The sequence below is a fragment of the Mesoplodon mirus genome (genome assembly GCF_964341445.2).
Source record: "Mesoplodon mirus genome assembly, chromosome: 17".
Classification (NCBI taxonomy): domain Eukaryota; kingdom Metazoa; phylum Chordata; class Mammalia; order Artiodactyla; family Ziphiidae; genus Mesoplodon; species Mesoplodon mirus.
In genome coordinates this window covers 18,068,887-18,090,453 of record NC_138993.1, presented here as the reverse complement: position 1 = coordinate 18,090,453, position 21,567 = coordinate 18,068,887, and the positions used below count along the sequence as shown (strand labels likewise).

At 38.3% G+C, this 21,567-nt stretch overlaps 1 protein-coding gene across 4 annotated transcripts in view; it reads right to left on the bottom strand.

Annotated features, from left to right (window-relative positions):
* The window catches only part of CAB39L (calcium binding protein 39 like), a 105,594-nt gene extending 85,073 nt beyond the window's left edge, over positions 1–20,521 (bottom strand). The window contains exons 1-3 of one of the 4 annotated variants that reach the window (XM_082602648.1): positions 20,470–20,521; positions 5,585–5,736; positions 4,891–4,966 (exon numbers count right to left, since the gene is read on the bottom strand). The gene's annotated coding sequence lies outside the window, so the exon portion shown is untranslated. The remainder of the gene's footprint in view (positions 1–4,890; positions 4,967–5,584; positions 5,737–20,469) is intronic. The other 3 variants (XM_082602650.1, XM_082602649.1, XM_082602651.1) reach the window with 3 other exon arrangements.
* Between the last annotated feature and the right edge of the window lie 1,046 nt (positions 20,522–21,567).

Sequence of the window (21,567 nt, the reverse complement as noted above, 5' to 3'; positions counted from 1 at the left end):
GTGAGGAGAGAAAAGGTAAAGAACTAATGGAAGAAATGGGAATTTAGATACACTTTGGAAAAGTACTAGGATCTGGATAGTGAGATAGAAAAGGGGGGAAGATACTCCCAGCAAGGTAAAATGTTTTAGGAAAATCTTGAAGACTGGCATGAAAAAAGAAAGGGGAAACAGTAGGAAAGGGGAAAGAAAGAGAACTAGGAAAAAGGGAGAAAAAATCATGGTTAAGAGAGAAGCATACAGGAAAAAGTTTCTGAGATGGAGTGGTGGGCAGGGAGGGTTGTTTGTTGCTTAGCCACATATATTTACTGTCAGAGGAAGAACCTAGGGAGAGGTAAAACTAAAAGATCCTAGTGGGAAAAGAAGTCAGTGGTAAAGGAAAGTGTGAAGAGAACAGTGAGACACAGAGATATCCCCTAGAGGGAAGAAGTAACCCAAATGGTAGCTGCTCCCTAAACACTTGGCCAAATGTTTTAGTCCCATATCAACCAACATTTAGCTTTCAGCCCCTTCACTGGCTTCTGCAAGAAATCCAGGTACACCAAGGATTTCCTAATTTCCATATGTTTTTATTTGTGGGGTCACAGTGAGAGTCACATTACACAATATACAGCATTTCACTTGGAAAGTCTCATCTAACATCTCTAGAGGGTTCCCATTCCCCTCCTGCCAGATCTTCCCTGTACCTTTCACTTTTTTCTTCCCATTATTTCTGTCCCAGCTTCTACTTCCAAATCTGTGTATGTAACTCATCCTGAACCTTAACAAAACAGGCCCTTCCAATGGACACAACACACCTCCTTAAAAGGCAATTTAACAATCATCTTTTCATACTTGAACAAGCCCCTTGTAGACTCAATATTCATCACAAATGAATTATCAAGGCATTTCTTCCAAACAAATTCAGCATTTTCTGCAATAACAAAAATTCTTGTGCCAACTACTAAAAGACCGACAATTTCTCCATCTTAATACAAAATCAAAAATACAGATGAAAAGTTTTCACCTTAGTAAAAGAAGCATAACTGTTATAAGAAACAGAACCAATCCTCCTAAGAAATAGAAGAAAGATTTTTTAAAACATAAACTACCATTAGCAAGAATGTGGTGAGACAAAATCTCATATGCTGCTGTGTAGAACAAAATCACTAAGAATATATCTAGAAAACAATTTATCAGAATATTCATGCTCTTTAACATACTATTTCTACTAACAGAAAGCTATCCTGAGAAAATAATCAGAGATATGGCCAGATAGTCAACGATGTTATCATAATGTTATTTATAATAGGAAAGCCTGGAATGCTTACAAAAAGAAATGGCTGAATAAATTATGCTATGCTACCATCTTATAATAGAATTTAATAGAGGTGTCAAAATAATATTTTAAAGTGTCATATATTCATATAAGAAAAATACTATGTTAAATAAAAATCAAAAATAGAATAAATATGAGTATTTCAAATTCACTTTTATTTTATTTATTTTTTAAATGTGAGCAGTTTATTACTGTTGCTTTGAAACACTATCCAACCCTTTGATTCACTCATCTGACACAGCTGATTACCCCCTCGGTTTTTTTTGTTTTTTGTTTTTTAAATTTATTTTGGCTGTGCCAGTTCTTTTTTTTTTTAATTAATTTATTTTTTTGGCTGTGTTGGGTCTTCGTTGCTGCACACGGGCTTTCTCTAGTTGTGGCGAGTGGGGGCTACTCTTCTGGCAGTGTGCAGGCTTCTCATTGCGGTGTCTTCTCTTGTTGCGGAGCATGGGCTGTAGGCGTGTGGGCTTCAGTAGCTGTGGCACATGTGTTCAGTAGTTGTGGCACGTGGGCTCTAGAGAGCAGCCTCAGTAGTTGTGGCACACGGGCTTAGTTGCTCCATGGCATGTGGGATCTTCCTGGACCAGGGCTCAAACCCGTGTCCCCTGCATTGGGAGGGTGGAGTCCTACCCACTGGACCACCAGGAAGGTCCCTCAAATTCACTTTTAAATTATATATATACACACAACCATTTGTGTGTCCATACACACATATAATTTTACATAGATAAAATTAGAAGGAAGTACAATGAAATTTTAGAAGTAATTTTCTTTGGGTATTAGGATTGATTACTTTTTCTTCTTTTATTCTTTTCTGTAATGATCAGAAGCGAGATGAGGAAGGGAATGTCGTCATTTGCAAAGCATAGCAATAAGACACACATGCTGTACCGCTGTTGTGGCTCTAAGGCCTACCACCGACATAAGTCGATCTGTGGCAAATGTGGCTACCCTCCCAAGTGCAAGAGAAAGTATAACTGGAGTGCCAAGGTTAAAAGATGAAATGCCACTGGCACTGGTTGAATAAAGTACCTAAAAATTGTATACAGCAGATTCAGGCATGAATTCCCTGAAGAACATCACCTATTCCCAAAAGAGCAGCTGTTGCAGCATCCAGTTCATCCTTAAGGGTTTCAATAATTAGTCACTCAACAAATGTTTAAAAAGAAAAAAATCAAGTTTTCAACCATAGCATTCATAAGTGGAAAAAATGTTTCTTTTTTTAAAAGCAGCAGCTACGTTTCTCTATAAACAGGCATTTTTAATTTTTCTGACACAAGAAATAGGCATTTTTTAAAATGTAGGCTCTGATATATATAATGTATACACTCTACACTGCATACTCCTTAGTTTCCATTATAACCCCATGTTGAGGAAAGTTATGAGTGAAAAGGAAAGGAATAAGTTTGCTGTTGTCCTGATTTTTACTTTTTTTTTTTTTTTTTTGTGGTATGCAGGCCTCTCACTGTTGTGGCCTCTCCCGTTGTGGAGCACAGGCTCCACACGCGCAGGCTCAGTGGCCATGGCTCACGGGCCCAGCCGCTCTGCGGAACACGGGATCCTCCCAGACCGGGGCACGAACCCGTGTCCCCTGCATCAGCAGGCAGACGCTCAACCGCTGCGCCACCAGGGAAGCCCTGTTTTTTACTTCTTAACTGACAACTTTAATGACACTAGCACTTAAGCTAATGTGAAGGAAGGGAACTTTTGTGTTTTGTTCACTGCTTTATCCTCAGCAAATATTTGTGAATAAATCTCCAATTGTTTTTTTAAAATTATGAATCACATTCCTGTTCTACTATATTCTTTGTCTTGAATAAAAAAGTAAGACAAAGAGGAAGTGCTGACTTTTAAGTGATGAGTTGGGGAACCCATTAAAAACAAATTAGTTCTGGTTTTGTTTTGTTTTTCCTGCCCCTACAAAGGGGATGATGCTTTCTCTCTAGAGAAGCTCATCTTAGGTTACTCTGAAGTGTCCTACTTTAGTACTAACTTTCTTCATAAATTGTATCCTGCTACTCTGATTAAATCATCTCACCATCTCTTTTATTTTTCCTATATCTTTTTTCTCTGTGTATGGCCTTCCATGAACAGTTGACCCTTGAACAACTTGAGGTTTAGGGGTACCAACCACAAACAGTCAAAAATCTATGTTTAACTTTACAATCAGCTTTCCATAACTGCAGTAACCACATCTGTGGATTCAACCAATTGCAGATCATGTAGTACTGAAGTTCGTATTTACTGAAAAAAATTCACACATAAGTGGACCTATGCAGTTCAAACCTGTGTTGTTCAAGGGTCAACTATAGTTTCTTACTCTTTTTAACTGTGCCTTATATGCTGGTTTAACATATTATTTAATTTTTAAGTTCTATTATGGAATTTTTCATTTCTGATATTCTAATTCATTCTTATTTTAATGTGCCTTGTCATTTTTATAGTCTATTACTCTTTATTTATGTTTTAGAATCCCTCTTTTTTTAAACATCTTTATTGGAGTATAATTGCTTTACAATGGTGTGTTAGTTTCGGCTGTATAACAAAGTGAATCAGCTATACATATACGTATATCCCCATATCTCCTCCCTCTTGTGTCTCCCTCCCACCCTCCCTATCCCACCCCTCTAGGTGGTCACAAAGCACCGAGCTGATCTCCCTGTGCTAGGCGGCTGCTTCCCACTAGCTATCTATTTTACATTTGGTTAGAATCCCTCTTTTATTTATTAAATATATTTATCTCATGTATTGGATATTTCTAATAGCTGAAATATCTGTAGATCTGTTTCAGTTGTGATTTCTGCTGACTCTTGCTCATAGTGTTTTGATTTTTTCCCCTTGTATGTTTTGTGATTTTTTTTTTAAAGTGAGTTTATTTGTTAGAATTTTAACTATGATTATTTGATAACTAGGTTGATAATTCCTTCCATGGAGGATTTGTGATTGTTTCTGGTAGGTACTGAAGAGTGTTACAGACCCAAGTCTATTTTACATTAAAACTCTCCATTTGTAGAGTTTAAGGACCATGAAAATAGTATAAAATAAGGCCTCAAATCCAAGTGACTGTAAGCAGGTAACCAGGAGTTATTCAGGGGGATTTCAACTCCACCCAGAGCTGTATGCCTCTCCAGGATGGTCTCTGATAGGCCCCCTTCACTTTGCAGAACGCAGGGAATTTTCCTCAGTCTCCATTCTTCTCCATGCACAAGTTTCTATGCCAACAGAAACTGAAGGATGCCCCCAAAGTATTCAGTGATTTCAGCACTCGTTTACCTCACAGAATATACTTGCTTGGTTTCTAGCCCCAGAAAGTTTCCCTTATTTTCTTATAGGTTCATCCATTCATTTGAAAGGATTTTTAAAATACTGAATCTAGTATTTTACATATTTGGTGGATGTCTTGTCTATCATACTGCCAGAAATGGAAGTCTATTTAATACTTCTACAATTGCTTTGTAAAATTTAAATCAGGATATTATAATTACTCCTGTAAATTTTATTTTAGTGTGTTAGCTGTAGTCTATAAGTCTGTCAAGGGTGCTTATAACCTTGACTGAGTTATTATATTAGCTTACCTTAGAAGTTGTGTATCATCTGCAAATTTTCTTCAACTTTCTCAGCCTTCACCAAAGTCACTGATCAACACAGCTTCTGACAAAAAGAAAAGTTTAAAAATTAATTTAAAAAATATTTATAGAAATTTCAACATTTTTCTTATTATCAACTACATAGAATTATAAATTGAATTTCCATCATAATCATATACAAATGAATCAAATTAAAATAGGAATATCTCCCTACCCCAATTACTTCAAGTGGTAGACTTTTTAAAAAGTAGTACTGAACCAAATAAAAATATTTCATCATTAGGGAAAACCAGTAGAAATGTGAAGGGGTGGCTTAGATGAGGGGAACTCTAGCACCACTGAAATCTCTATCAGCCCTAACCTTCCACAGGAGGAAACCACCTTATCTAAACTAGTATCTTAAAGGCCAATATAAAAAGGTTGTGCAAAGCTTAGAAGAGCTTTGAAGTGTCACGAAGGGAAGCTTTGAAAGGTTTTTTGCTTTTAACAGCATCATGAAAACCCATGCCTGCTAGATTTTTTTCTTTTCTGCTTTGCCATAGTTTTAGTTCACATCTGTCACTAATTTCAGTCATCAATGGCAACTTTTAGAAAATTTCTATCTCCAATATCAGTATGAGGGCGTGTATGTGTGCATGTCTGTATGCTTACATTTTCCCATTAGAAATAAGAGAAAACTTACACTCTCTCCTTTAATACAATGTTCTTGCATGAAGAACGTATAAACCACTGACTTTGGGTCTGCATCTTTATTTATTTTCTGAGCAGCAACTACTGGTTTAAACAGAACATTTAGCTCTGGGTGTTCTTTCTTCTCAATATTTGATGTATATCCTGCAATAATGTGGTAGAAAAAACACAGGCTTTGGAATCACATAGATCTGGGTTTAAATCTCAACATCCCTCTTAGGAAAATAATATCACAAGTCTCAATGGGTAGCTGCACGAGCCAAAATATATAGCATATATATAGTGCCCAGCACAAAGCCTGCTACGTAACCTGTACTCTGTTATGTTAGCTGTCCTTCTGTGTAATTTTGCACTTCATTTCCACTTTGCTCAATCTAAGTCATAGCCCTGATAAACTACTGTGGTTTTGTTCAACAATTAACATTTTGCAACACTTATTTTACCCAGCAATAGACATAAAATACTTTAAAAATAGCAATACAACAATTATACTACTGAATATACCCTGCTAAGAAGATACAGTTATCCCTTGGTATCCATGGGGGATTGGTTCCAGCTCCATCCCCCCATGGATACCAAAATCCACGGATGCTTAAGTTCCTTATCTAAAATGGCATAGGGTTTGCAAATATCCTATGCACATTGCACATATACTTTAAATCATCTCTAGATTACTTATAATACCTAATACAATGTACATGATATATAAATAGTTGCCAGTATGGGATAAATTCAAATTCTGCTTTTTGGAACTTTCTGGAATTTTTTTCCCTGAATATTCTCAATCCGTGGTTGGTTGACTCTGCAGATGGAGAATCTGAAGATACAGAGGGCCAATGTACAGTCCAAAATCTATGTTCTAAAGTCACTAAAATTGTTCCTTTTCTTGTGTGGCTATGTCACCAAACTTCTATACAGTTATGTAAATTTATTTCCTTTGTAGAGTTTTCTTCTCTTTCTACCTTTTTACTTAATTTAATTTTTGAATATGTAAACATACACGATTCTAAGATTGAAACCATGTAAACAAGTTATAATTAGAGAACTCTCTCTATCATTGGCACCTTTCTCATTCCTTCCTTCTACATATTTAATAGATTCCTCTATATACTCTTCTGTACCTTTGTTTTTTCCACTTTGTAATATATTCTGCAGATCACCCGATATTGGTACATGGAGACTTTCTACATTCTCTTTATGCCTTCTAGTGAAAAGGGTGACTTGGAAGGGACACCATCAACCTGAAGATTATTCCATTGTTACATGTACTTTAATCAGTTCCCTATTAATGGGCATTTTGGTTATTTCCAATCTTTCGCTAATACAAGTAATTCTGTTGTGACTAAATTGATACAAATGCCAGTTTATATTTTATGCCAGTGTGTCCTTAGAACAGATTCTTAAGTTAGATGTCTGAGTCAAAAGACACACGCATATGTGATTCTGCCAGATACTACTAAATTCCCTCCTGGGCTTTGTGCTTTTGTATCCCCACCAGAAATGCATCAAAGTGCCTGTTTCCCCACAGTCCATAGAATATTTTATATAACTACAGATTTTGGTGAGAAAGGCTTTAGTGTAGTTGTGGTTTTTTAGAATAGGTTTCATTTCTTTTTCTCTTTGTATGACTGAAGTTGAACATTTTTTATATGTTTTGTCATCTGCATTTTTTTCCATGAAATCTATTTTTATATCTTTGGCCTATTTTTCTACCAGGTTGATGGTAATTTGCTTTGATTTTTGGAGGCTATTTTCATTAAGGAAATGAGCTCTTTGTGCTGTATATTCAAATATTTCTTCCCAGTTTGTCACTTGTCGTTTGACTTTGTTCATGGCATTTGTCACCATGTAAATATTTTTTTAATATAGTGGAATTTATCATAGCTTTAATTTTCTTCGGAGATTGAGTCATAGTTATAAAATCTTTCGCTTACAATTTCATAGACTTTAAATTTGTTCCATGCCTATTTTGCTTTGTATGTTGCCATTGAGAAGTTTGTTACTAACCTCTTCTTTCTGCCTGGAAGCCCAGAGGTACTTTTCATTATCTTCAAAGTCCAATAGTTTTATTAGGACATGACTTAGTGTTGACTACTTGGGATCAATTTTCCCAGTACACAAGGAGCATTTTCAATACATAGATTTAAATTTCTGTTACTTCTAGAATGTTTTCATGGATTTAAGTTTAAATATTGCCTCAGCTACTGTTTTTTTCTTCTTAGGAACTCTAATTTTACATATTATCTATATAAATCATTTTCTCTCTGACTTTTTACCTTTCTTCATTTAATTTTCATTCTTTTGGCTGTCTTCATATTTTTTCTCAATGCCCCTTATACTCTTTCCATTAGGTATCTTGGACTTTAGCTTCATTTTAAAAGATGATTATTTTTTGTCTTCATTTCGTTTCCTGAGTTCAGTAAATTCACCTTCCATTTCTTCCCTTCTTTTTTTGTCTTGGGGTTCTGAATTTGAGACTTTATCTCTGCAAATGCTTGTTTAAGGGTATTTCATTCAGGTAGGAGTATTTAATTCAGGTAGTTTTCTTTAGCTCTTTAGTTGAGTAAGCTTTGGGGGAGACTTTCTATCAGCTGAAATATTTTGATTCTCATTTTATTTTTTCTACTTATAGTAACCTTATATGGGTGCTGCCTATCATTTTCTGTTCATTCTGAAGGGTTTCAATTTTCCTAAACTAATTAACAACGGTACATAGACAGGAGTGAGGGATTTGCAAGAAATACTGGATTTTTTTAGTTCAATAGCACCTCCTGTTGGTTTAATAAAGTACAGACTTTTAAAAATCAGTGACTCCTTTTTGGGTGAAAAAGGGTTCATTTATCTTCTACTCTGTTTCACCAAGATCTTTAGTTTCTACTACCTCCTCGTCCTCTTTACCACCAAGCCTCCAGGTAAATGGTGACCCTTCCAAGTCATTCTGTTCCCAGAAGCAATACCTTTCTGAGATGGCCCCTTTGATCCCGTGTACTTTCAAGTCCCTTTTGTCTAAGGAATCTCAAACCTTAGTATTTCCCTCCTTAGGTTTTCTCTTTTTGGAGTTACTTTACTTGCATTCTACTGATGCCAGTTCCTGCTTCCTTTTTCTCTGTTCTGAAGTCTCAACCTCATTTGTCACCTCAGCATGGGGTCTAGAGCTGAGTCTGCTGCATTTCAGTTTATCTGCCTACATAACCATAATTTGAAATTACATTAGTTAGGCAAGGGTGGTGGTGATTCACTTTGCTCTCCTTACAGATCTGTATGTTTGTTTGTTTGTTTTTAATAAATTTATTTATTTATTTATTTATGGCTGCATTGGGTCTTCGTTGCTGCGCGTGCTTTCTCTAGTTGCAGCAAGTGGGGGTTACTCTTCGTTGCGGTGCGTGGGCTTCTCACTGCGGTGGCTTCTCTTGTTGTTGAGCAGGGCTCTAGGCGTGCGGGCTTCAGTAGTTGTGGCTCGTGGGCTCTAGAGCGCAGGTTCAGTAGTTGTGGCACATGGACTTAGTTGCTCCTCGGCATGTGGGATCTTCCCGGACCAGGGCTCGAACCCATGTCCCCAGCATTGGCAGGTGGATTCTTAACCACTGCGCCACCGGGGAAGCCCTATATGTTTTTTTTAAAAGGATGTATGGAGAGATTTGGATTTAGACAGTTGCCACCATCCTACAGAAAACTTGACCCAGGTTTAATTTTTTAATTTTTAAATTATTTTCTAGTCTTATTACATGTGGTCAAAATTTTGACTTTTTATATTTTGGAATTAATATATTCTTTGTGGTCTAATACATAATAGATTTTTATAACTGTCCTATGTGCATTTGAGAAGACATATTCTCTATTAATGGATTCAGACTTTGATACAAATCTGTAAGATCTACCTTACTGATTATGTATAATAATGACTAATTTTCTTGGTCCACTTAACCTGACATTTTGAGAGAGCTGTGTTAAAGTCTTCTATTATTAGCAGGTTTCTATTCCTTTTTACATCTAGTAGTTTTTACTTTATGAAAACTATTGATGTGTCATTTGGTAAATAGATATTTTAAAAAATCTTCATTGTAAATATAACCGTTAGCTTTATATGGGCTATTTTATAATATCCTTCATCTTAATGCTTTTTGAACTAAACTCTGCTTGTCTGATACCAAGATGATGAACCTTGCTTTTTTAAAAATTTGCATTTTTCTGATATGTTTTCACCCTTCCCTCTATTATTGTTATTTTAAAATTATTCTTCATTTCTTATGAACTCCTTTTATTATTCATACTTTTTACAACTGTATCTTTTGCATACAGCGATCATTAAGTAAGTTGAGCCCATATACATTTATTAATACACCTGATATATTTAGTGTTGTGATAATGATTCATGTTCTATTCATTTTGTGTGTGTGTACAGATAAGTACATATAGAAAATAAATACATATAGAAATAAAATACATATAGAAAATGTGTGCATATCATTACATAGTTCTCTTTGCTCTTTTTAGGGTAGGTATTTCTTTTAGTATTTAGGAAAGTTTTTGTTATTGGGGTTAACTCTATAGTAATATCTTTATACAATACTCGTCATTCCCCTCCCCTCTTTTTAAGATACTGTTAGTTTCCTGCGATTAGCAGTAACAAAATTAGTAACTTCCTCTTCTCCCCCACCATCTAGTTTTGATCACTGGTATTACTTTTATTAGCATTTTATCTTACTCATCTAAGTATACGTACTTATTTATAGTATGTTTATGTCCATCAGTCAGCTTCAAGTGCTATCCTTTACCTTACAGCTAATTCCTATGAGGCAAACAACCACTTTTTTCTACTTTTCACTTATACTCCCCTACCCCCCTCCCTTTTTCTGTGGGCTATGTTTTTTCTACATCATCAGATTATACAACATTTACATACCATTCTACCACAATTATTCCCATCTTACAATCTTAGTGCTACACAATATATACTCAGGGCTTACCACCTGACCTCATGTCAAAGATTCTCCAGTCATTTCCTGGTTGTCTGAAATTTGTTCTCTAGTATATTCTTCAAGAAAGATTCATAGGAACAATATTCTTTTGAGTTGTTTTATATTCATATATGCTTGTTAATGGCCTGAATTCTTGAAGTATAATTTGGTGAGATATGGAATATTTATTTCCTTGAATATTTAAAAAATGTTGCTTTGTTATTATCTGGCATGAAATGTTGCTGCTAAAAAAATCTAATCCAGGACTTCCCTGGTGGCGCAGTAGTTAAGAATCTGCCTGCCAATGCAGGGGACACAGGTTCAAGCCCTGGTCCAGGAAGATCCCACATGCCGTGGAGCAACTAAGCCCGTGAGCCACAACCACTGAGTCCATGCGCCGCATCTACTGAAGCCTGTGTGACTAGAGCCTGTGCTCTGCAACAAGAGAAGCCACCACAATGAGAAGCCTGCGCACCGCAACGAAGAGTAGCCCCCACTCACTGCAACTAGAGAAAGCCCACGCGCAACGAAGACCCAACACAGCCAAAACTAATAAATAAATAAAATAAATAAATTTTTATATAAAAAAATCTAATCCAGTCTAATTTTCTTTCCAGGTTTACTTGATCTTTTTTCCATGGGTGCAGAAAGATTTTTTTTCTTTATTTTTAAAATCTAACAATTCTACGAGAATCCTTCTGTGTTAACTGACTGTTCTGGGTTGAATTCCCCAGATGCACAGTGTGCCTTTCAACGTATACAGATTTAAACCTTCTTTAAAGTTTTCCTGAATTATAGGTCTAATAGTTGTTCTGTTCCACTGTGTTGGTTTACAATTTTTTTATCATGGTAAAATAAGCAACATAAACAACAATAATAAACAACAAAATAAACAACATAAAACGTACCATTTTAAACATTTTTAAGTATACAATCCAGTGGCATTAAGTATATTCACAATATACTTGTTAATGTTACATAACCATCACCTCTATGCTTTGGTTTAACAAAAACCAAATACACTCCTAATACACTTATTTTGGCTCTCTGTCTGTCTTGTCACTTTCTTTTCCTTAAAAAAATATTTATTTATTTATTTGGCTGCGCCGGCTCTTAGTCACAGCACACGTGGGATCTTTGTTGTGCCATGCGGGATCTTTAGTTGAGGCATGTAAGATCTAGCTCCCTGACCAGGGATCGAACCCAGGCTCTCTGCATTGGGAGTGTGGAGTCTTAACCACTGGACCACCAGGGAAGTCCCTATCTTGTCACTTTCTTTTGGCCCCTTTTCAAAAATCTTTATCTGTTTGATTTTCTTCAATTTTCTCTTATCTACTCTTTATTTCTCTTATTGTGATTTCTATGATGTATATTCACTCTTGTTTTCTTTCTAATTTAATCATCATTAAAAACATCCTTTTTTCTGGGTATCCCTGGTGGCGCAGTGGTTGGGAGTCCGCCTGCCGATGCAGGAGACACAGGTTTGTGCCCCGGTTCGGGAAGATCCCACATGCCGCGGAGCGGCTAGGCCCGTGAGCCATGGCCGCTGAGCCTGCGCATCCGGAGCCTGTGCTCCGCAACGGGAGAGGCCACAGCAGTGAGAGGCCCGCGTACCGCAAAAAAAAAAAAAAAAAAAAAAAAAAAAAAACCATTTTTTCTAATTCTTTCTGGAGTTCTGCCAGCTCTCATTTCACAACCTTCTATATAGCTTATTCACCTCATTTCTGAGCTCCTTTTATTTCTGATTTGTGTGGTTCTTTCAAAGTTTTCATCTTTCCCTTAATTTCTCTTTGCTTTATTTTGAAATATTTAATTACCATTTTCATCTGCTCTTTGGCCACTTTTTTTCTGGTGTGTTTTCATTATATGATGCAATGCTCCATGGCTCATGTGGTTTTTTTTCTTATGATAACTTAGTGTGTAATTATCTCATAGTCCCTTTTCCAATATATTTATATGTTATCCTAGACTAAGAGGTTCGTTCCTGTGTCACATTGTACGGACATACTTCAGTTTTTTTTTTTTTTTTTTTTTTTTTTCTTTTTGCGGTATGCGGGCCTCTCACTGTTGTGGCCTCTCCCGTTGCGGAGCACAGGCTCCGGATGCGCAGGCCCAGCGGCCATGGCTCACGGGCCCAGCCGCTCCGCGGCATATGGGATCCTCCCAGACCGGGGCACGAACCCGTATCCCCTGCATCGGCAGGCGGACTCTCAACCACTGCGCCACCAGGGAGGCCCCCATACTTCAGTTTTTAAAGATTCATTCCCCAGTTGAATATCTGGGTTGTTTCCAGTTTTTGGTGATTACAAATACAACTGCTATAAATACTTGCAGAGAGGAGACTACAGGTTTTCATTTCACTTTTCATGAGAAAAGCATACAGCAGTTGTTGGGGAAATGCAAATTAAAGTCATAATAAGATGTCACTTCATATCTCATTATAATGGCTAAAATTTAAAAAAAAAACACAAAAAACTGATAATTCCAAATGCTGGCAAGAGAGAGAAGCTAATGGAGCTCTCATATCTTGCTGGAAAATTTCAATCTAGGAGTGGGATTGCTAGGTCATATAATAAAGGTATGTTGGATTTTATAAGAAACTGTCAAAGTCTTCCAAATGGCTATAGTACTTGCATTCCCACCGGCAAGATTTGAGTCCTGTTGCTTTGTATCCTTGCCAGCACTTGTGTTCTTTTCTTTTTCTTTTTGTTTTGTTTTGTTTTTTGCCATTCTAAGAGGTTGTATAGTGGAATCTCACTGCATTTCCTCAATTACTATTATATACTTTTCTCATGTAACACAAAATAATGATCATTTTTCTATGTCATTAAATAGCCTGTATCACTAAATACCCTTTGAAAATAATCCTTTTAAAAGGTTGATATATAGCCTATTGTGATGGGTGTGCCGTAATTTATAAAACCATTCTTCCACCATTGGGTAGTTTTTATTTCCAATTTTTCACAAGTATAAGATTACATTGTGATCAAAAAGTTTTGACTCCATCTCCATTTTCACAGAAGCTTCCTAGAAAGGGTCAAAGAGTATACATATTTATGTCTCTGATGCATCCCGACAAATTGCTTTAAGTATTTATTTCTTTAATTACAAGTTAAATACTTTTCATGGAAGCCGTTTGTGCTTGTACTTTTGTCACCATGAGTCCATGTCCTTTGCTCATTTTCTGTCGGGTACTGATGTTTTTATATGTTGATTTGTAAGAAATGAATACACTCGCCAAAAGTATAGACCACACTTTACATGTAAAGCAATATAGGCCTACCTCTGACCTCCCCACTCAATTCTTTATTCTATTTGAAAAATGAAATATACTTCAAATGAACATTTATCGAATATCAATTACATACAAACATGTGTTCATCAGATTCAGGAAGTAGTCTTGCCTTCCAGGGAGTTATTTTGTTTCTCACAAGCTTGTAAGAAGCAAGTAGCATGGTATAAAATGCACAATTTGAGTATAGCGTGATTAGAAGATTGTGATTGAATGAAACCTATTTATACTTTAAGAGGAAGTTGAGCTAGGCATTGATTACTTTCAAAAGAAAGTAATCTTGGAATATGGAAATCATTTTTACACACAGAGGAAAGGAAAGTAACAGTCCCTAGGTCTGCAAGTGATAGGCCATGAGCACAATATTTGAGGGTTACAAGCAACCCACCTTACTTCTCCCAAATGTAACTGAAGGAACCTAACAGAATCATCAAAAGTTCAGGAAATCATAACAGAAATGAAGAAATTGTTACTTTATTTTGTAAAGATATTAAAAATAACTTTCTAAAACCCAAGGTTGAAAATAAAATTCTACTCCTACTATCACTTGCAAATATTCTGCCCACTCCCCACCCCCATACATTTGAGCCTTTAAGTTAAAAGCCTGTGGCATATAATGGCAGGAAGTGAAGCAGCCATCTTGGTCCACAAGATGGAGCTGTATGAGGATGGCAGAGCAACAGGTTAGAAAGAGCTTGGGCCCCTGACAACTTTTTCTAGCAAAGCTACCTGGTCAGCTCATACTTTTACATAGGAAAGAAATAAATTTTTTATTTTATTAAAAAAATATTATTTTAGACCACAATTATTTTTCAGTTTCTCCATCACAGAAGCCAAACCTGTATCTTAACTAATACAAATTTCAAGTTAAGGAGTATGGGCTTTGTCAATCATACAATGGCATATAAAATGTCGTTAAGAAAAAGAAAAGGAAGGCCTAAATTAGAGCAGTGGCAGTGAGAGCAGAAAATGAAGAAAGCCATTTTGGAGGCTAAAGCTACAGATTATACAGTTGGGCAAAAGGAGAGGTAAGAACTTGAAGTTTTACATCTGAGCCACTCAGAAGATGCTTATCCCATTAATCAAGATAGGAAACATGAAAGAGGAATAGTATATAAATTGAGTAGATCTAATTGTCCAAAAGGCTGTGAGAAATGTGTGTTAAGTGCTTAAGAGAGCAGAACTTGACTTTAGAATTCGGGCTCATTTGCACAAAAATGATGGTTTAAACAGCAGGAACAAATGAGATTTCAAAGGGAGAAGTCACAGTAAAGGCAAAACTTTAGTGTTTCAGTTCCCCTGTCCTTTAAAAAAAACAAAATATATAATAATTTAAAGTTTACTCCTTTAAGTGAAATATGAATGTCCCATGTGTTTACCTCACAATCATTTTCAGTAGTTAACGGACATTCTCATGATTCAGGCATCCAATCAATTTCATTGATTAGCTGAACACCACAAACTGCAGTAGTTATTTTGATCCTTACATAGGTTTTTTTTTGTTTCTCTGTTTGTTTTTTTCCTGCGGTACGTGGGCCTCTCACTGTTGTGGCCTCTCCCGTTGCGGAGCACAGGCTCCGGACGCGCAGGCTCCGGACGCGCAGGCTCAGCGGCCATGGCTCACGGGCCCAGCTGCTCCGCAGCATGTGGGATCTTTCCGGACCGGGGCACGAACCCGTGTCCCCTGCATCGGCAGGCGGACTCTCAACCACTGCGCCACCAGGGAAGCCCTGTTTTTCTTTTTTTTTTTTTAATTGAAGTATAGGGACTTCCCTGGTGGTCCAGTGGTAAAGACTCCATCTTACAATGCAGGGGATGCAGGTTCAATCCCTGGTCAGGGAACTAAGATCCTACAGGCTGTGGGGCAACAAAGCCCACGTGCCGCAAACTACAGAGCCCACGTGCCCTGGAGCCTGCATGCTACAACTAAAAAGAAGCCTGCGCACCGCAAGGAAAGATCCTGCATACCTCAAAGAAGATCCCTTGTGCCGCAACTAAGACCCAATGCAGCCAAAAATAAATAAAATAAATAAATAATAAATCTTTTTAAAAAATAAAAATGAAGTATAGTTGATTTACAATGTTGTATTAATTTCTACTGTACCACAAAGTGATTCGGTTATACATATATACATTTATTATATTCTTTTCCATTACGGTTTATCTCAGGATATTGACTATAGTTCCCTGTGCTATGCAGTAGGATGATCTTTATATAGTTTTAAGTCATTTTTTATTTTTAGTCACATCATTTAATTTATTCCCATAATGGACCTTATTGGTTGAATACCAGAAAAATAATGGTGAAACATACCAAATTAAGGAGGAATACAGAAATATTTCTGAAAATCTCAAAATGTTCCCCCAAAGTGACATTTATATGGTCAAAATTATTTACAAAGCCCAGCAAGGTATTTCTGGTACTTCAAAAATAAATTTAGGGCTTCCCTGGTGGCGCAGTGGTTGAGAGTCCACCTGGCGATCAAGGGGACATGGGTTCATGCCCCGGTCCGGGAAAATCCACATGCCACGGAGCGGCCGGGCACATGAGCCATGGCCGCTGAGCCTACGCATCCGGAGCCTGTGCTCCACAACGGGAAAGGCCACAGCAGTGAGAGGCCCACGTACTGCAAAAAATAAAAAAATAAAAAAATAATAAATTTAAAAAGAGGAATGATTATTATATGCAATTTAGTACGAGGGGAAAACCTATCACATTTTAATTTTTTTTTAAGTAAAGAGGTGCTTGTATTGTTACTTATATGTGGAATCTAAAAAATAAAACAAATGAACAAATATAACAAGCAGAAACAGACTCACAGATACAAAGAACAAACTAGCGGCTACCAAGGGGAGGGGCATGGGGGGAGGGGCAAAGTAGGTGAAGGGGATTAAGAGGCACAAGCTACTAGGTATAAAATAAAAAAGTTACAAGAATGTAATATATAGCACAGGGAATATGCAACTGAGTCCCCCTAAAACTGAGTTCCTCTGCTGAGTTTATTAACCTCTCTATCCAAAACTTTATTCCCTTTCTTGTCCCACACTGTTCCCCTCAAGATAGACTATCAAACAAAACGGGGTACTGAAATCAAGCAGGTCCTTGTGGGGAGGGTCCTCCTGTGTATAAACCCCCTCCATTTCCCCCATTTTTTTTTTTTTTTTTTTCGGTACGCGGGCCTCTCACTGTTGTGGCCTCTCCCGTTGCGGAGCACAGGCTCCGGACGCGCAGGCTCAGCGGCCACGGCTCACGGGCCCAGCTGCTCCGCAGCATGTGGGACCTTCCCGGATCGGGGCACGAACCCACGTCCCCTGCATCGGCAGGCAGACTCTCAACCACTGCGCCACCAGGGAAGCCCTATTTCCCCCATTTTTTGTTTGTAAAAAATGTCTTTAGTCTCCCAGGCTTTCCCTGAGTTCCAAAGAGCAGGCACAGGCAGTTACTAATTAGGGAAATGAGAGAATGCAGAAACAAAGGAAAAGCAGTTAAACAAGAAAAATAATGGCAGTAAAATTCAGCGATAAAGCAGAGTCCTAGTTCCTCCTCAAGGGATATACATAACAATCTGACAGATATCTTTGTCAGGAACTAAGGCCCCCCACTCACCCAGGTGGAGGACAGTGACTACATTCTCAAGCACTAGACCCCAGACTGGTTGGAACCAGAAGATTGATGATTGAGATTCCTGAAATGTCATCCTGCTACCTCACCACCAACCAATCAGAAGAAAGTCATGAATCTTGCAGCCCTCACCCCCAAATGTTGCTTTTAAAACTGATCCCCTGAAAACCAACCAGGAGTTCGGGTCTTTTGAGCATGAGCTGCCCATACTCCTTCCTGGGCCCTGCAATAAATGGTGTACTTTCCTTCACCATACCCAGTGTCAATAAATAGGCTTTGCTGCATGGCAGGTGAGCAGACTCAAGTTTGGTTCAATAACAAATATAGTCAATATTTTATAATAACTTTGTATGATGTGTAATCTATAAAAATATTGAATTACTGTGGTTTATACCTGAAAATAATATAATAAGTCAACTATACTTTAATAAAAAAGAAGTGCTTATAATCACTCTAAAACCTTCACTCATAAAATCATTTGGGTTTTTTAAGTACCAAACACAAGAATTCCAAACAGGTTCTGAGAGCAGTTTTTATTGACTTTTTTATGCTCTTTTAGATAAAGAGATTCTAATATACATTCTGTCACAAAACATATTCATTTAAAAGGTATCATCAAATTTTTTCTTTTACAATTAAACGGTGCATCACTTGATAATGGGAAAAAAATCTAAATTTGTATATATGAGACTGCAATAAAAAATAATCTCTAACATACCAATCTAAGTTAAATGACTTTTACTTAAAGTCACTTAACATTGTTCATGCAAAAGTGATATTTTAAAAAATTTCTACAGATCTTCAGATTATATATTATGAAATCTAGAGAACTGTATTCTTCAAAGAAAAATCTGAAGACACTTACCTAATTTGTTATTTTAAAATTACTTACATACAGAACATATTTATGCAATATAGTAAATGTAAACATAGTATTTTGACTTTAAGTTGTGTTAAAAAGAAAATAGATTGGGATTGACATATATACACTAAATGTATAAAATGGATAACTAATAAGAACCTGCTGTATAAAAAAATAAAATAAAACTAAAAAAATAGAAAATAGAAAAGCAATAAATTTTCTTCAGCAGAAGAGAGCGAAGGCACTAATAAGTTTGGTATCATTTACTGAGATTGTACACTTTCAAGAAAAAATGGCAACTACAGCATTATTAGTTGAGGGTTCATTTTCATTATCTAAATTTCCTTATAGTAGGATCTCATAAACAGACCTCACAAAAGGTTTATGCACCTATCCTCATTATTACTCACATGTATAAAGTGGAAGCAACAAATAAATTTAGTTCAAATTGAAGGTCAAGTTTTCCAGAAAGCAGATTAAAAAATTACGTTTCAGTTAGGCTAAAAAAATGTATATATCCATACCTCCCAATTACTGTATGTTTTAAATTTATTCAATCAACAATTACACTTTTGAATATATGCCAGTAACTATGATATGTGAACGCTATCCAAAAGTTTTTGCAAACATTTACTGAGCAGCTACTTTGTGTTATCGGTGTTTGTTAGCCACCAATCGCTTACTTTTTTTTTTTTTTTTGGCTGCACTGCACAGCTTGCGGGATCTTAGTTCCCCAAACAGGGACTGAACCCGTGCCCCCTGCGGTGGAAGCACAGAATCCTAACCACTGGACCGCCAGGGAATTCCCACCAACTTTACTTTGATAGCCTAAGCCTAAACAGTCCTCCCTGGAAATCCGCCCAGGATTGGTTCCAAAACTCTCCGCAGACACCAACATTCCTTACGTACGTAGTACCTCAGCCATCAACTCAACACTAAGTTACTGATACTTGAACTCTTGCAACTTAAGTTTTTAAGACTCATGAATAAAAAGTAAAATTGTAAAAGAAAATTAATTTTCAATTATTATTTTACTGCTGTTCTCTTTGGTATTCCTGCCATGGTACTTTTGAGTTGGGTTAACAGTTAACCTTGAATAAATGAAAACTAAACTCAAGGCAATAAGTATCTTTGCTTTCTTCTCATGTGTCAAAACTGCTGAAGTTAATCACAAAATATTAACCTTTTAGCTAGGTTTTCAGATCCGATAAAATTTCCCCTCAAATGAATGACCATGCGTGCTTTCTACTTCGATTTTTTAAAATAATGAGGAAAAGGAGGTAATTCCTGTCTCCCTCCTCCCATCCCCAAAGAGCTGAGAAGTTAAGATGCTTTTTCATACAAAAACCTCTCCCTACCCATGACGAAGCAACCAAGGATGCCAAGGCAAACCCCCGGAGATTCCTAAATCTTCAGCAGATTGTAACAAGGAAAACCAAAATTTGACAAATTCTTCCTTCATTTCCACTGTTTCTGCAAAGATCAACCACTTTCTTGCTTTTAAAAACAGACCACTGCAGGAATGCTGGCTGTACACTTAATGAATAAAACTGCCCTAACGCAGAACCTGACGCTCACTACTACCAAAGGAGGGCCTTAGTCAGAGGTTAACTACCGAGTAGGGCAAACATTTTAGCAGTCACTCCCTCGCAAACGACAGAAAATGAAGACGTCTCTTTCGAATCTGAGGACAGTCGTGAGGTATCTCCCCCCGTCCCCTTCCATTACCAGTCTTGTTCCTTTCTGAATCAGGCAGTCCATCAGCCAACCTCTTTTGTCAGTAAAGAGGGTTAATGGTCAGAATCTTTTCGAGACAAAGATTATTGGAATAGTTCCCTGGAAACCAAGGGATCACTCTTAAGGCATCAGAGTCCTCTCCAAGCCCCGACAATAACAAACCAACCAAAGCCTGCAATCCCCATCACCGCCACCATTTATCGCTCTTCCTAGCCAGGGCTGAGACTCAGACCAGGAAAACCTTTCCCTTTCAGGGAAGTAAGAAGGCGCCAGGTCTGTTTCCTCAGGCCCTTCCTCTCCTCCACTGCTCCCTCAGAACACCTTTACATCTTGAGCTGCTAAGTACGCTTTCAACCGCCAAGCAGCCCCCGTCCCAGACACACCCAAGATGGCTGCAACCACCTACCAGAGGAAACAGCTGAGCCACCACTCCAGCGATGCCGTCCTCTCGACTGCGGATATCCCCATTGGTCCATTCAGAGAGCGCGAGACAACCCGAGAGTTCTGACAGCCAATCGGGAGACGGCGCGCTCCGGCGCTGCCGCGTTGCCGACGGTACGCGCGCGGAAGTTCTGAGGCGTGGGCCCAGTGGGTGTGCAGCCAATGGGCTCCGGGCCAGGTGGTGGGAAGCTTCAGTGTCCGACTCCTCCCATTTCGGGTTCGCGTTAGGCCTGGCCGTTAGGGTTTGGGCGGTCCTCCGTCCCGGCTGAAGCGAGGCGGGACTGTTTTTGCCGAGGTGAGGTCTAGTAAATGGTGAAGTACTTCCCGGCCAGAGGACACCTGGGGCCGTGGGGTCTCGGTGGCGTGCAGTGGGAGAGGAGTCAGACCCGCGGGGGAACCCAGCCTCGCCAACGGAGCGGAAGGAGCGCAGCCCTCCGGTCTGGCGGGCGGCGTGGAAACCGCAGTCGAGCCGGTGTAACCGAGGCACGGTCGTGGTTGGCCCACCCGACGGCTCTTTCGGCCCAGCACCCGGGAACGCGGCGGAGCTCTCGGCCGCGTGGATCCCAGCCCTTGTCACCTCCCTTCTTTCACCCACGTGCAGTCCCGGGCTGGAGAAGGGACTGCGGGCGCACTGAGTTCTCAACCCGCATTCCAGTCTCTTGTCACCCGGTGCACATCTTCATGTGAGGTGATTCCTAAGCAGCTGGGGAACCTGAGGCTGTAAAAGGGGCTGCGGGGAGTGGACTGCAGTCCAAAATCCAGAAGCAGAATTTGATGGTTTAACCACTGACCCATTTCACAGGTAAGACCACACAAACCCTAAATAAGTAAAATCATTTACCCAAGATCACGGAGTTGAGGTCAGATCCTAAGAGCTCCTGACTCTTTAAGTTAATCACAATCCAATAAGGAATTATCCCCAACAGGTAGTTAAATAAAATAAGGAACAGTATGTAATTGTGCTCTTTGGCAGGTGGAAACCTGCAGTGAGCTCTGCATGTATTAATGAGGCGGTAGATTGGAATAATCAAAAAACGGGCCCCAAAACCAGGCTGCTTGATTC